General features: G+C 36.2%; 1 long non-coding RNA gene across 4 annotated transcripts in view; it reads right to left on the reverse strand.

Moving 5' to 3' along the window:
• LOC107053144 overlaps positions 1-15198 on the reverse strand; it is a 188994-nt gene that overhangs the window by 119530 nt on the left and 54266 nt on the right. For all 4 annotated transcript variants that reach the window (XR_006938739.1, XR_005858530.2, XR_005858531.2 and 1 more), the window contains 2 exons: positions 5039-5182; positions 4620-4753 (listed from right to left, as the gene is read on the reverse strand). This is a non-coding gene — a long non-coding RNA (uncharacterized LOC107053144). The remainder of the gene's footprint in view (positions 1-4619; positions 4754-5038; positions 5183-15198) is intronic.

Consider the following 15198-nt stretch of genomic DNA (forward strand, 5'->3'; position numbering starts at 1 on the left):
ATCTTCAGTTTAGAGATTGCTTCTTCTTTTTAACAGAATGGGTATATACAGACTATCTCAATCCAGCAGCCCAGCTGTTTCTTAAAATACTGAATTATCTCTTCTGCTCACTGTGTCAGCAGACTGAGAGATAGTAGACCTGAGAAAATGAAGACGATCTCAGTATAACTCTAGCTCCTATGAACTCTCAGCTCCTGGTATTTTGAATTAAATTAAAACACACTGATTGATACTGGCATACTAGAAAAAATCAATATTTGACCCAAATCCTTCTGACAGTAACATGTTCAAGTGTTACAGCTATTTCCTCTGGAGAGCACAAATTAGATTTCATATTCATTCAATTCAGAAACCACAATATTAGGGGAACATAAATGCTAAGAGTTGAATCCACAAATGACAGGTAAATCAAAAGTAAAGTTGTTTCAGTTCCTGTCCTTGCTTCCTGTCAGATGTTGGGATCTGAAAGCATGCAACCACCAACTGATAAGCATGGAGTTCAGAACAACTGAACAAGTACTAATGGGCTCACCAAGTTAACCAGGGGGAAATGCCAGAGTATTTCTTGTGCTAAAGTTGCAAAACTTTAGTGAAATAGTATAGAAAGATACTTCTCTAGTTGCAGTATAGTGATAAAAATGCAAGAGGAAATAAACATATAACAAGAAAGGGAGGAGGGAGGCACAAGGGACTGCAGTGTGTGAAACAGAAAGAAAAAAAATCTCTTTCTTCAATAAAGCTGTATAAAATTCCTCTGCTATCTTTTCCTCGCTGATAGTGCATTTTTGTTTTGTCTCACACTAAAATTAACATTGCCTTCCTTTTCCTGGTGCTATTATTCTTTCTCTCCCATTTTTGTTGCTACCACAGCGTGTAGCATAAAAAATTCTGTTCCCTGAGGTTTGGAGCACACCTTTTTCTTATTCATTTTTGAGTATTCCAAATAGGGTTCTGAGTTTTCAGTTTAGTGTTTTGAGTATTCAGCTCAAGTGCAAGGCATTCACAAAGCACATGATAAACCTACAACTTCAGTTCTTCTTCTGCTCCATTCAGTCTCTCCCTCCAAAGCCTAACATATATTTATTTACACAGAATACTACAGCTTTAACAGAGGACAGTGAAGAGTTTAAAAATGATTGACCATCTCTATTCACAGAAGGAACAGAAAACTAAATTAAGCAAGGCTTTATCAATTCTCAGCCATTAAGTAATGATTACTAAAGCTACTGAAACCCCAACATTTTTTTGTTCCCTGTAAATCCTCAGGGCTTGGCTGGTGTGCTGGCAAATTAAGCACATCTGCCAATTATAAAGCACCTAACAGTTTCCATGAAGTGTTTTATTGCACTGTTTTTGATATCAGAAGTATCAAAGCGGGGAATTTTTCACTGAGAAGGTGATGAGGTGCTGGCACAGGCTGCCCAGAGAACTGGTGGACACCCCATCCCTGGAGGCATTCACGGCCAGGTTGCATGGGCCCTGGGCAGCCTGACCTACTGCCTGATTTAGTGGGTGGCAACCTTGCCCATAGCAGAGGGTTGGAACTAGATGATCTTTGAGGTCCCATGCATCCCAAGCCTTTCTATGATACCAAACTAAATCTAAGTGATTGTTTACAGGTGGTTAGTAAACTTTTCTAACTTACTTAACTAAAATAAAGTTCTTAAAAAAATGTAGGTGCTTTGAACTCGAGGTAGGCACAAATATCTTGTGAACTGCTGTTTAATTGAGGATTACCCCAGAATCTGAACACTACATATATTTCTGTATAAATAGTAACTTCTTTGTTATCATACAAAGTCTGTATTACTATATATATTGCATAGTTATATATAAAGCTATGTATAGCAGTACACAAGTATACATATTTGTAACATGTATGTCTCCTAAAACATTAAATTTACCCAGGTACCTATGCTCTTCTCAAGAACACTTCTTCACTGTCATCTCACAAACTCTCATTAGTTTGTGTCCCCCATAAAATGCATCACTGAACACTCCTTTCTTTTGTAGCATGTTTGCCACACAAGAACTATTATTCACCTGCCTTTCTTTAGAATTGAAAGCTTGGCTATGACATGATCTGCTAAGTGAGATTGGTCGAGTCATCTCAGCTCTCTGTGCCAATGTAAAGTGAGGACAATGATACCTTCCTTTAGAAAGGACTTGTTCCAATTCAGAAAAGCAGTCTACAATTGATGCTGAAAATTGAAAGCCATTAACACAGAAAAAAAAAAATAGGCAAATTCCACTTAAATATTTATTTTCCCTCAGAAGTGTTATTCCTCACCCTTTCAGACTTTGGACTGTATTGTGGTGTAACCTTGAAAACAAACCTCAGTTTGTTTTCAAAAAGTAACTTGTAGGTTTCTCTTCCCTACTGCTGTGGTGGTTCTGGTATTTTAACAGGTCACTCAGATTACTCTGTTTCCTGGTCAATTACAAGTCATTATCGTAGAAAGCCGAGTTCACTGGCATATAAGTACATGTACAGATCACAACATTATGCCTAAGTGCATCAGTAGATCAAGGCCAAAGTATCAGCACTCTGTAGGAACAGGTTTTGTAGGCTTTGATAATTCAGGAACCATCAAAGCCCAGCATGCATTTGATAACAGGAAGAGAAGAAGAGATTCCTACTGCAGTATCAGAAAAGCATTCAAATATAGTTTAGATAGGCACAAGGTTAGAGATTCTATGTAGGCACACGTGAGTTAACTAATGCAGGAATTTAGCCACTGTAAGAGTTGATCCCAGAGAGCAAGCAGAATGAATGCCAAACCTATCAGGAAATTGAACTGAGAAGAGCTGTAACGTGCAGACACCCATAGTTTTCTTAGTTTGTTTTAAGTTAGATGTACAGATTTTTAGTGATTTCTTTTTTTTTTTTTTTTTTTTTTTTCCTAACGTGATATGCTCAAACTAGAATATAGAATAGCCTGAGTCAAAGGAACCCACAGGAATCATCCAGTCCAGTGTCTGGTCTCACCATTTTATAATGCCAATGGCTCCTTAAAGCATTGCACAGTTTTCCTGATTGAACAAAAAATAGTCTCCCCTACTCAGGCCTTCTGCTCCCATCAGTATCAGATGTCTTGCAGAAAGAAGGACAATTTCAAATGGTGATTTTATAGAATAAAGTCTCATGTGCATTTATGCTTTTCACAGCCTTCTCCCTAACAAAAACCACAACCGTCATATTCAAGTCTTTCTGATTATTTTGGTGAAAATATCAATAAAACTCTAGTTCTAGCTCTGCTGTGCCCAAAACTTCCCTCTGAGAAACACATTACCAATCTTTCTTGCTTTTCTACAAGTGTTCAGTCTTTAGGTTGCTGCTGTTTCTAATAGTCATGACTGACTCTACCATTAGTATATCTGGGTGAGGAATGACCTCTGTCCCTTGGTAGCTTCAGGATTTCAAGAGATGTTCCACATCTGGAAACACAGTTTGGCCACATACTTCTCCATTGCAAATAGGCCAGTGATTTAACAGGACCACAAGCTGAAAAAGGAAGGACATCTCTTCCTTTTGTTTTCAAGAAGATCTGGAATACCTGTTATGAGTGTAGCATGTGCTACTACACTGAATGAGAGATCACAAAAAACCTGCTTGTGCGTTTGAAATGTTATGGTATCAACAAAGTGTCAATCTCTGCACTTTTGATGCAATAATATTGCAAGGACTACTTGCACTATTTTTATACAATGCCCGTCTTTCGATATTCCTACAGTGCTGTTGTATTTGCAGTGACAGACAATACAACTGCCGCTTCAGGAGTTTTTCAGCAAAATCACATACTAATAGCACCCGTCTGGCTCAAAAGCACAAGGTCATTCAGATCCTTTGCAAATATATTCTTCACCAAGGGCAACCACTTCTAGAAGCAACCCCCTAGGTCGTTAAAACAGCAGTTCATCCCTTATGGCATGTCAGAGGCACAGACATTTCGAAGAGGGAAAAAAGTCATCCTTATTACATTTACTGGCATAAAAAACACGTCTTTCCTTTGTGCTTCTAACAGAAATGTTTTAATTCTACCAAAAGGTTTAATAACTGCATATTTTTCAGTTTTTATCATTTCTCCTAGTGTAATAGAGCAGAAGATACAATATGAATTTACATGCATTCAAATCACACCCTCAAAAAGGCTGAAGCTATGTACAGTTCACTTCGGACAGCAAGAATGAACATTTGCCTAAATGGAAAAAATGCAGTCTTCTCACTTACGAAGAAGAGTTCTTACAACAACAACATTCATGTTCATTATCTACATAACGAGTAAACAAAGCAAAATACAGGATATTGGGGTTCTTTGCTGACCTTTTCATTTAGGAATCCATATTTAGAGTACTTAATTGCAACAGCCACAATATGATTTTTTTAGTGTACTGTATTTCATAACAAAATCATGAATATCAAGACTTAAATCTGATATTTTAGGCAGAGCTGATATGGCTAGCCAATGACACCTTGGGTTTCATTTTAATGTCAAGAGACAGTGTCAAAGGAAAGGCATGAGCAGCCTGAAATAACCAAATAGAAGAGTTGCAAGCATTTTCCCATCATTAAGAATTAACCGTGAAGCCCACTGTTAAGAATGAATATCATCTCTTACCAGCCCCAGTCACGTGGCAATGGTCTGTTACTGCCATCTGCATGCTGGTCACTTGCTGTGGTTTAAAATCTTGCACGAGATGCCTGGTTTGAATAAAACACTTCTACATGCATTATGCTTTTTTACAGACAACACTTAAAAAAAAAAAAAAAGAAGAAAGAAAGAAAAAAAATACCAAAACAAATTAGATAAATAAAAGCCATTATATTGTTATATTACAAAAAAAAAAAAAGATTAGAAAGAAAAAATTTACACTTTTTTCCACCAATGGCACCTCCATTTCTTTCAATGCCAACTACCTGCCAGCTCAAAGGACAAGCCAGGGCAGTGGAGAGGATTCCCACTCACAACACTCATCACAGAAACTGAAATGTATAAAGAAAGTGACAAAGAAATGCAGAAAAAAAAGTATGCATTACCTCGAAGAGTTAAGTTTTAGTCTCACATCTGCTAGAGTTCCTGTGTTATACTGTCAGTGTTTAGTCACAGGGGTCCCTTAAATCAGACTTCTCCTACGTGATTGTGTGTTCCTTATCTTATGGTCCCCATGTGGCCTACGGGATCTGTTTAATAGATAAGGTACATGCTTATACCTGCTCATAATCTGGCAGTAAAAAAATGCTACAAATTATGAAGAAAAACAACAACAATCTCAAAATAACTTGTTTAAAGTACTGTTTGGAAGTCCAACAATAGTTATTCTTTTACATTGGTCTTCAATATGTAAAACAGGTAAAATGACATGTTTTAACACAGTTACAGTGACATTAATTTAACACAAGTTAAATTACAAACAGCTAAGAAGCATCAGGAGTAGGCAATAGTACCATAGAAAGATAACATTAAGATCGACATCCCTACATCCAGGATTGGACTAATCTCAAGAACCTATCTCAAATGAAGTAAAACAGAGTAAAAGTCAGATTTCTTCTCATTTTGAGGGTACTAGCCATTCAGAGTGTTAAATTAGAAAGGGACTGTGATAAAAATTAAATAAGATCTTGTAATTAAAACCACTTTCGTGTTATATGCACTGAAAGTGATCATATGAAGATTACAAAGACAAACCTACTTTTGGCATTTCCCAACATTTGTATTCTTGATTTTACAGCATTAAAATTCTCCAAATGTAATCTTTCATAATATTATATAATTTTTTTTATTTCACCTTTATAAATGCATTCATAGCACAACACAATCAATTTTCTTCCACTCATGAGGATTTCAACACATCACAGGAAGATTCTCCTGCTTGTACTTCTCAAAATGATTTGAGATTATTTTGATATTCATTGTCCTGACCCATGGTGTTTTGGTCATGGAACTGAAATAGCTTTGAATCAATGGGCAAATACATTTCATCACAACACGAGAAATGCAAACCCAGAGGAAAACTGATAAACTGGGCTTTTACATGGCCACTAAAACATTAAAATATATTAATGCCAATAAAATATAATAGTGTGATTTAGTAGAAAATTAAATTGTACTGCCTATATCCTCAAAAGCACTTTGGTACCTACTTCTCAATGAAATCAGAGGGATTTAACATCCAAATATCTTAAAAGATCTGTGCCCTCACATATATAGATGTATTTGCTATTTTACATTTCCTTTTTGAACAAGCAACGCAGACTACTAGGCATTATGAATGTATTTGAGGGAGAATATGCTATTCGCCATTTGCATTGAGATCAACATTTGAACAAATATCTTTTTATTGGTCACCAATTGCATTTTTTATTATCAAAATCTTTTTGGAAGGGTAGAAAAGGAGGAAAGTGAGCAAAAGGAGAAGGTAAGCAGCCACTGGGAACACACAAAATTAACCTGAACATAGAGTTTAAGGAGACGGATTGAATCCCCTAATAACTAGTGGTGATCAGTCTCTTTCCTGAAGAGTGGCACTTTATAGATTGCAGAGATAGAAATGGTAAAAGTTAAAATTATTGATGATTGTTTTCCTGCTTATCCATCTTAACAAAATATGTATAGTATACCTCACCCAAGATTTTCTTCACTTATGTGTCAATGTTTGGTTATTTTATCCACGTCTCTTACAGAATCATAGAATGGTTCAGGTTAGAATGGACCTTAAAAGATCAGCTAGTTCCATGGCCTCTGTCATGGATAGGGACACAAGGGTTGTGTCTTTCAATCTGCTATTCTTAGCATCCCATACGATAAAACCATTTCCATGGCCAGGCACCAATAACATTAAGACTAGAGGGGCAAAATTCTCACATTCACTCATTAAAAGTCATAGACTACAGTTAGAAATTAGTCTTCTAAACAACGCATAGAAAGAATCTGCAATCTTACTTTGGGATATGGAGGGTCAACAATTTAGTCAGGAGTCCCTTCAAGCTAGCTGATGCTGATGAAGTGTGCTGAGCCCCACCACTCTAGAAATGAAGGAACACCATTCTTTTTCTCTCTTGACCTTTTCTTGGAGTTAGATTAGCCTTTTTCTCAAAATACAACTGGAAGACATTTTTACTGCAGCTTCTGCCTGCCTTCATCAAATATCAGTGAATACAGCATAAAGCTAGCCTGTGCAATATACTTTTTAGTTCCTTTCTCTATCTGTGAGTTAAGAGTTCTCAGATGAATTCCTTAATGATAAGGATGCAGAACACTGTGATAAATAATGTTCGTAGCACTGTTGAAGCTGCATTATTTTGATTGACAAAATATAGAAAGAGCTAGTAAGAGTGAGCATGAATGTACACTCATAGAAGGAAGAGCTATGAGCCAGTTTCTCCTGCTCTGAATGCTTAATATGAGACTTAAACATTAATTGAATTCAGATAATATTTACTTAAGCCATTAGTCAATATTTTCCTCATTAAGAACAGCAGAATTTGACCCTTTCTACAATCAATCCAGCTATATCATGTAAATAACAGTTTTCTAATTCACATCTTTCATACAGAAGGATTCCTCAAGCAAATGAAATGAAATTTACAGATGCAGCACACATAATATTTAGATGTAATATTAGCTCAATCAGAACATAAATCCTGAAAGTTAACAAAAATTGATTGATGCTCCCTGACTGGAAGTGTCTGTAATTTTTTGCACAATACCAATATGGAATGTGTTAACTCCATGCACACCGGTGTCTCTTTACAACTGCTGTTGCTATTGTAACCACATTAACAACCTCACACGTTTACCTCTGGGATATTTAGCCAGCAATAATTGACTTTTGCACAAAAAACAGAACTGCAGGCAAGGTTTAACCCTTTTGGGTTTGCTGTCTCACTAAAATAAATAAGTATCTAAAAGATTTTTAACTAGATCAAATACATAATTAGTGGATGGGGTAAACATTTTTCAGTCTTTTTAAGTGTTTGGTTTTTTTGTTTGTTTGTTTTTTTGGAAATATTAATAATTATTGTCTGGAAGTGAATAACCTTTTAGCTTGTAAGATACTACAAATAGTGAACTCAGCATTCGAACTTCCAATGACAATGTTTCTCTAACTGTTAATAACGCTGGATTCCATCATGCAGGTGGAGCTTCAGGCTCATTCTTGTACTGCTATCACAATAAACTTCAGCCAGTAAGGTGAATATCAGATAGCACTGACTGCATGTAAACTCTAGGTGAGATTAATCTTGCTTAACATAGCAGGTGACTAAGGTCAGAGTTCAATAGCTACTTTAACCTGGTGCTACTCAGAAAATAAAGTACTTTTACACTGCTTTTACTCACCATCCCTTATTTATATTATCATTATCTTGTGTTGATACCAACATTTGTACAAGCACGTGTCAAGTTGTTTCAGGGAACAGGTCCCCCCAGGTTACTTTTAACTGATATTCACTTGAGAATCCAGTCTACTTCACACTTTGTGATTAGCACATGAAGAAGGGGGAAGAGTCCAAGACTGCTTCTGCTGACAGCAGGGCCAGCTTAAACCAATGACTCATCTTTGTCTTCAGTTAAATGGAATAAAATGTACACTGGAATTGCAATTCTTCTTTTCACTGATAATGAAGGAAGCTCAGAAAACTAGCTAAAGATTAAATGCCTAATTGCAGACAGTTGATGTGACCCCAGTCATGAGCACAGTAGTCCATGGTAGAATAAAAATTTGAGTCAAGTTATTATGAGTTAATATCCTATGTCAGGTTAACTGTCTCACAAGTAGATAAATGCAAAGAGTGCTAGGATAGGCTATCTAACAGGTAAGAAAGTAGAAGACTTTCTGGAATAAAATCCTTGCTCTGTGAAAATGAACAGCAACTTATTGACATAAAGGACATTAGAATTTCATTCTAAGGTTCTGTTTGATCCTGCTTCTTTCCCTTGCTTGACTTGTAGTCAATCAATTAATATTTCTGTCCTTTCCCTAACTGTAAAGTGGTGATTATTGGGAATGCATTTGTAAAATGCTTACTAATAGTATGTAAGAAAGAATAATTTAAGTGTTAAGTACATCATTATCTACTGACAATTCATCTCCCATGCTAGGAAAGCAATTACAGAAAATGTTCTATATATTTACATGTAGATAAATCTAGATTTAAGTATGAAGATTGGAGAAGAATATGAATACTTTCCTTCCTCCCCTATTTCATATAGGAAATTTTGTATAAAGTCTTTTGCAAGCTGTCCTCTGACCTATGTAAAGTATTCTATTCCCTAGAGGAAAAAAAAGAGACAACTCAATCCATAAAGTCATACAGATGTATGGTTAACTTTCATTGGTACTGTTAAGCATGAGTGGCAGCTGTGGTCCAACTGAATATATGGAAATAAGCAGCAGATTATCCAAAGAATGATATTTCTAGACTCAAATAGATAGGAAATGATTTATTTTCTAAATATAACAATTTCATTGCAGATACAATATTTTTAAGCACATCTGGGGTTGGAGGAACTGGATGAAGAGAGTGTACTGTAATGAGTCATGCATGACAATACTGTTCAAAAAGTCAGAACTTCAGTATGGAAATGTATGAAAAGTTCACAGACTACGGACTTTCTGTATTTTGTTTTTACATATTTACATTTAAAATCTATGAAAATGACAGTGAATATTAGATTCTTTCTAGCTTTACTATTGCTTTGCAGATTGAAGAAAAAAATTGTCTTGTTACTAGTATACTGCATTCACAGATAACATTAGTGCAACCACGTAATACTGGGAGAGGGAGTAAAAGCCAGTCCTACACAAATCTGTGACTAAATTTGTCTCCATTGAAGGAATTTGGATACCACTCAAAGCATGACAAGAAAGGGTCAGAAAGATTTGAATATTCAAGACTGCAGATGACTGAAACTAAGATGGAAGCTGTAAAGAAGACAATAGCAAATGAACTGCATTCAGAAATTGAAATAATTTGTCAAAGATGAAGTGACTTGTAAGATATCCAAGAAGTCAAGCTGTAGATAAAGAGGTCCTATGAGTACAGAAATCCCTCAGAATGTCAGCTCTAATACAACATACACTTTCAATATGTACTTACAGCTGAAAGCTTAGAAAAGTACATAGTTCAGCCTGATATGCATGATAGAAGAAAATCCATGTTTCTCTGGCTAATCGTAACCAGCAGTGATGAGAATCTCAAATAACCACACTTGATGAGTGAAAATAAGACAGCGCTCTTGTAAAATATATATCTATAAACATCTTAATTTATTTCATTATTCACAGAGTCAAAGACTTGTTGAGTCTGGAAGGGACATCTGGAGGCCACCTAGTCCAACTCCTTGCTTGGGAAGGGGTACCTAGAGATGATGTCCAGATAGCCTTTAGAGATCAATGAAGATTAAAGAAAAAATTTAAAACAACAAATTGAGAACCTATTCTTCCTCTACAGGTACATTTATTTATCTTTCAATAGAAGGAAAACTTCTGAAATGTCCTCTAGATCTTCTGAAAGTCCTAAGAAAAATCTACAGAATATTAAGCCACTCAGGAAAATAGAGTAGGTAAAGAGCTGTCAGTAAGATTTCAGGGTCTTTCTCTCATCAAGGGTGCTACAGAATTCCACAAAGATTACAAATCTGGCAAATGGAAGCTGTCAAATTCCTTGTATCAGTAAGGAGCCTAAATATAACTCAGTCCAAACATCAGCACAAAAAATTAGACTAGGTAGATTGAAACTAGACAAGACGGACTGAAAAAAGATGTTAAGCCTGCACTGAACCAAGTTCTTCATAGAAGATAGGTAGATTCCACTAGAGCTACTGCATTATAGAGGAAGACATATTTTTCTTCATCAAAATTCAATATGCCAAACATTTTCTCATTTATTTACATAGTTGCAGACAATGAGAAATAATTCCTACTCAGATTCTTAAAAAATGGATTATGTCTATTTTGGAGTCTAAAATTATTAAGAGGTCGTCACCTCTTTTATCACTGCGGTGTTTCTATTGCAAGTCCAGAGTACTTGCAATACTGAAATTTGTTCTCATGTAAATAGACAGACAGCAATCTTTTTGATTTAATATTTTCAAAATTTAAAATATAGCAAATCACTTTTGTGTTTGTGTACAAGCTGTCAATCACTGCACTATTATCCTTTAGAAAGGAAAAAGGTAATACCTAAGATGTTTCCAGCTTGTGATCAATACTGCAAGTTAGCAGGTTACTAAATTGTTACATTTTGTATGTAGACTTTTAAAGAACATCAGAAATGAATACTCACGAATGGTGAGTAGTGTAATAGAGTAGACTACACACTCTATTCAGATCTTCCCCAGTAGAGTAAGCCAGGCCATGAAGGCTTCTAGATCACCCTCTTGAGCAAACTACATAGTCCCTCTAGTACTCTTTACTAAAGCCAATCTGCTGCCAATCCTACCTGTTTAACAGGTTAACCTATTTAACCTGTTAACATCAGTTAACACCTAAACTGAAAACAGTACAGCATCGTCAGTACTTCATTTGTGTCTGTTAATGTCATCACAAACCTACTGATCTTAACCATCTACTTATCAACATGGTTTTCTATATTAATGTGTGTAAGAATCACAGCTGACATGGTTGGGCAAAGCACTTAAGAGAGTGAGAGGAAACTCGTAGTGAAAGATTGATCTGGAATTTGTGAACTGACAAGCTTCACAAAGCAGTAGGTCTATACTACTTATCTATATTTTCTTCTTCTGTAAATTTCTGCCACATAGTAGACCAGAAGACTATGCATCTGGATTCTAGTTCTCCCATATGCTACCTAGAGCTTATCTATTTGTGGGGTGACTTCCAACCTACCCCTCCCTATGTCCTTTATTCCAGTTCCAGCTGCCTTGAATGGTCAGTAAGTTACCAGTCTGTGCTGCAATCATTGCTGCTCTTGCAAAAAATATCTTTTTCTTATTCTTTTAAATTTTTTATTAACTAAATCAATACAATCAAAGTTGTGCTCCTGTCTAGCCTCCACCCGCCAGAGCCAGCCAGCATGGGGACCTGCTGGTCTCTTAGTAATGTTGATGTCAAGAGGGTGATTTTCCCCCGCACTCAATTCCCCTTAATTACTTCCTCTGAGATGCTGGGGTGGCCTTGCTTCCATCCTCCACGACTCACTGTCTGCTCAGGCATGTCTGCTTTATAAAATGACGCCTTCCAATTTTAGGCCCATTTTTTTTCACACACAAGTAGTGAATGCTCTGTTAATCTTCAGGAATTATCCTCCCAAGAAGGCTGTAACTTCTATTTTAAGGAAGATTTCAGTCTGGGTGGATGATTTTTATGACTACCGTTAGTACTATTTCTAATCCGCCTTTGTTATCTACAGTTTGGGAGAAGGTCACAGTGGTTTAAATTCTGGATCACCTTGTCAGAAATCATTTTTCTGATGAGTTTTAAACCGTCTGCACACACTGCTAGAGAACTGGCTCTGCACTACTCCAGGTGCGTTCTGCATTTATAGAAACCCTCACGTCAGTGGTGAAATTTTCTGTTGATATTCTGAATACTCACTGGACTTGATATAATTCCATCTTCTCTGTACATTTAGAAAAGCTACATTTTTACTTTTTCATTGTAAGCTCCTACCTAATAGATAGCAACAATTGAGAAGTTTACTTCTAGAACATAAAAGTAGAAAGAAAAAAAGTATTTCCATTGATGTCCCAACAGCCAGTAAACAAACCATCTTAGATAAAATGAGCTTCAGCTCTGTTTAAGTACTGTTAACATTTCTTCCAATAACACAAAAGCCAAATTCTGAAATTAGAATTCAGATTGAATCAGGAACACAGTATCATTTTCCCTGAAAAACAAAGAAACAAACAAACAAAAAAAAATCATTTTTAGTCCACACTATGGAAGGCAGAAGGGTCATTTGGAGGGCCATGAGGCCCTGGCACAGCTGCCCAGAGAAGCTGTGAATGCCCCATCCCTGGAAGCATTCAAGGCCATGTTGGATGGGCCCTGGACAGCCTGAACTGCTGGGTGACAGCAGTGCCCATGGCAGGGGGATGGAGCTGGATGAGCTTTAAGGTTCCTTCTAACCCAAGCCATTCTATGATCTTGTGGAAGTAAAATTTCAATAATCTAAGAAGCTAAAATTACACCTGTTGAAAAATCACTCTGTATTTGTATAAACACCACAGTTCCTTAAAATTTAGTCTGATTTCTCCCAGTGTCAGTTTTTTTCCATGAATTATAACTCCCATCCAATTCAGTACACTTAAAACAGATCAAGTTCATCTAATAAAATCATATACTTTTTTTAAAAAATGGTGTTAATATTTCAATAACATACCAGATATATCCAAGAAGATTTTGCCTGCTGTATTACCAGATTAAGTACAAAGCTATCAAAAATAAATAGTTCATTTACTACTCAGTCTTTCCTGTATCAACTTGGTGAGATTTAAATTATGTTTTAAGGAACTCATTGGATACTCTACAACTTTCTGAAAAAATATCAATTTAAATCTATGTCTAATAAAAAGCAGAGCACTATATCATATTTAGGAGATTAAATCTCCTGGATATCTGAATCTAACTCAGTATTTACAAGATTAAAATGGATACCCAGAAAAAAAAAATTACTAACTATTTATATCTATAACTTTAGGTACAAAAGTCTGAAAAATGACCTAAAAATCTACATTAAAGGAAGTGTGGGAGAGGGGAACAGCACGCACCAACCTTAGATACTTCCGATACATGACTGTGATAGAAGAAAGGCACTAGGCCAGGATAGTGTTTTGTCCCAAGCTATCTACCATCAAACTGGAAGCCCAGGTGGTAGTTTGAGGTCCAAGAAGACTACTGCTTTCCATGTCAAGTGACATACAGGAATTCCCATATGCATTGATCTCAATTGAACAAGTAATCAATTTTGAGATGAAAAGAAGGAAGCAACCTCCAGAGCAGCAGCAGACCGTTGTTTACTGCACTTCACAGTAGACACATGTAAACACCATTCAAAAAATTACTTTCCAAAATCAACTAGAATCAATCTTTAAAATTATGTCAGAGGAAAAAAATACTAATGTAGATCCAGACAGGATTTCCTCAAATTATTATGTAATGGAAAGCAGCACTGTACCTAGCCTCATAGAGGCGTATGTCATCACAGTGGAGAAACCCACATCTAATTATTTACCAGAAAATGGCCTCTCTGACATAAACAGGAGAAATTGTTTCATAAATCAATTTTGCACTAACCTTCTAAACAAAATGCACCACATATTTGAGATGCAATTACTTTGCCTTCTACATCACAGGATGAGGTGACTTGATATTCAAGAGAAGGAAAGGTGAGAGTTGCACTTTGTTCTCTGCACTGAAAATGACAATCTATTATCAGAGAAATTATAAACATTCACAGTAAATGCATTGTCCTCGACCCTCACACAGCCCCTTGGAGTTGTATTTCTTCACTTCAGGGCCGGTGACAAGCTGGACACCATTCTATAGCAAGAAACATTGCCAGTGTTTTGCTTATCTCTCTCCCACTGATCAGAGCATATTAATAATTTAGGTCTACCCTCTCTGTTGTGCACGCGTTTAATGGAGGAAGATGATGGGCATTTGCATAGTGCATCCGTTTATAACTTCCTGAACATAAACATGGAAATAAATGTCTGGCAAACCTTGTATTTGCTTAAACCCTAGCTCTTAAATAGTTGATATAAAATTAGTAGCAGTTAACCTAGGCAACGTTAGTGCAGGAAGGGTTAAACTTACACAAATGTTTGGCTTCCTCCTGACAAATCCAACAGCAGCACCAATGAACAATTTCTTTATTTCACTACTAATTCCGGCTTTAAACCTTGAGGCCAAGATTTCTTTAATAGAGTATTGTGATAAACCCACCTCTGGTCTTGAAAATTTAGCCCCTTGTACAGTTATTAAATTTGTAATTTCTAATATTAATCTTTTTAACACTGAAGATAAATTAATAAGTAGCATTACTGGCATGGAGGAGGTGAGTGACAAGAGTTGAAATATATTGGTTGTGGCCACTTCATCACGGATGTCAAAGTGAAAAGCACTGTGCTTTTCTCCATAACGTCATCCTATTCCACTTTAGTCCTTATATATATTATGGCTGCCCCCTTTTTTTTTTTTTTTTTTTTTTTTTTTGACACGTGATATGCATTC

This window comes from Gallus gallus, chromosome 3 (genome assembly GCF_016699485.2).
Source record: "Gallus gallus isolate bGalGal1 chromosome 3, bGalGal1.mat.broiler.GRCg7b, whole genome shotgun sequence".
Lineage (NCBI taxonomy): Eukaryota > Metazoa > Chordata > Aves > Galliformes > Phasianidae > Gallus > Gallus gallus.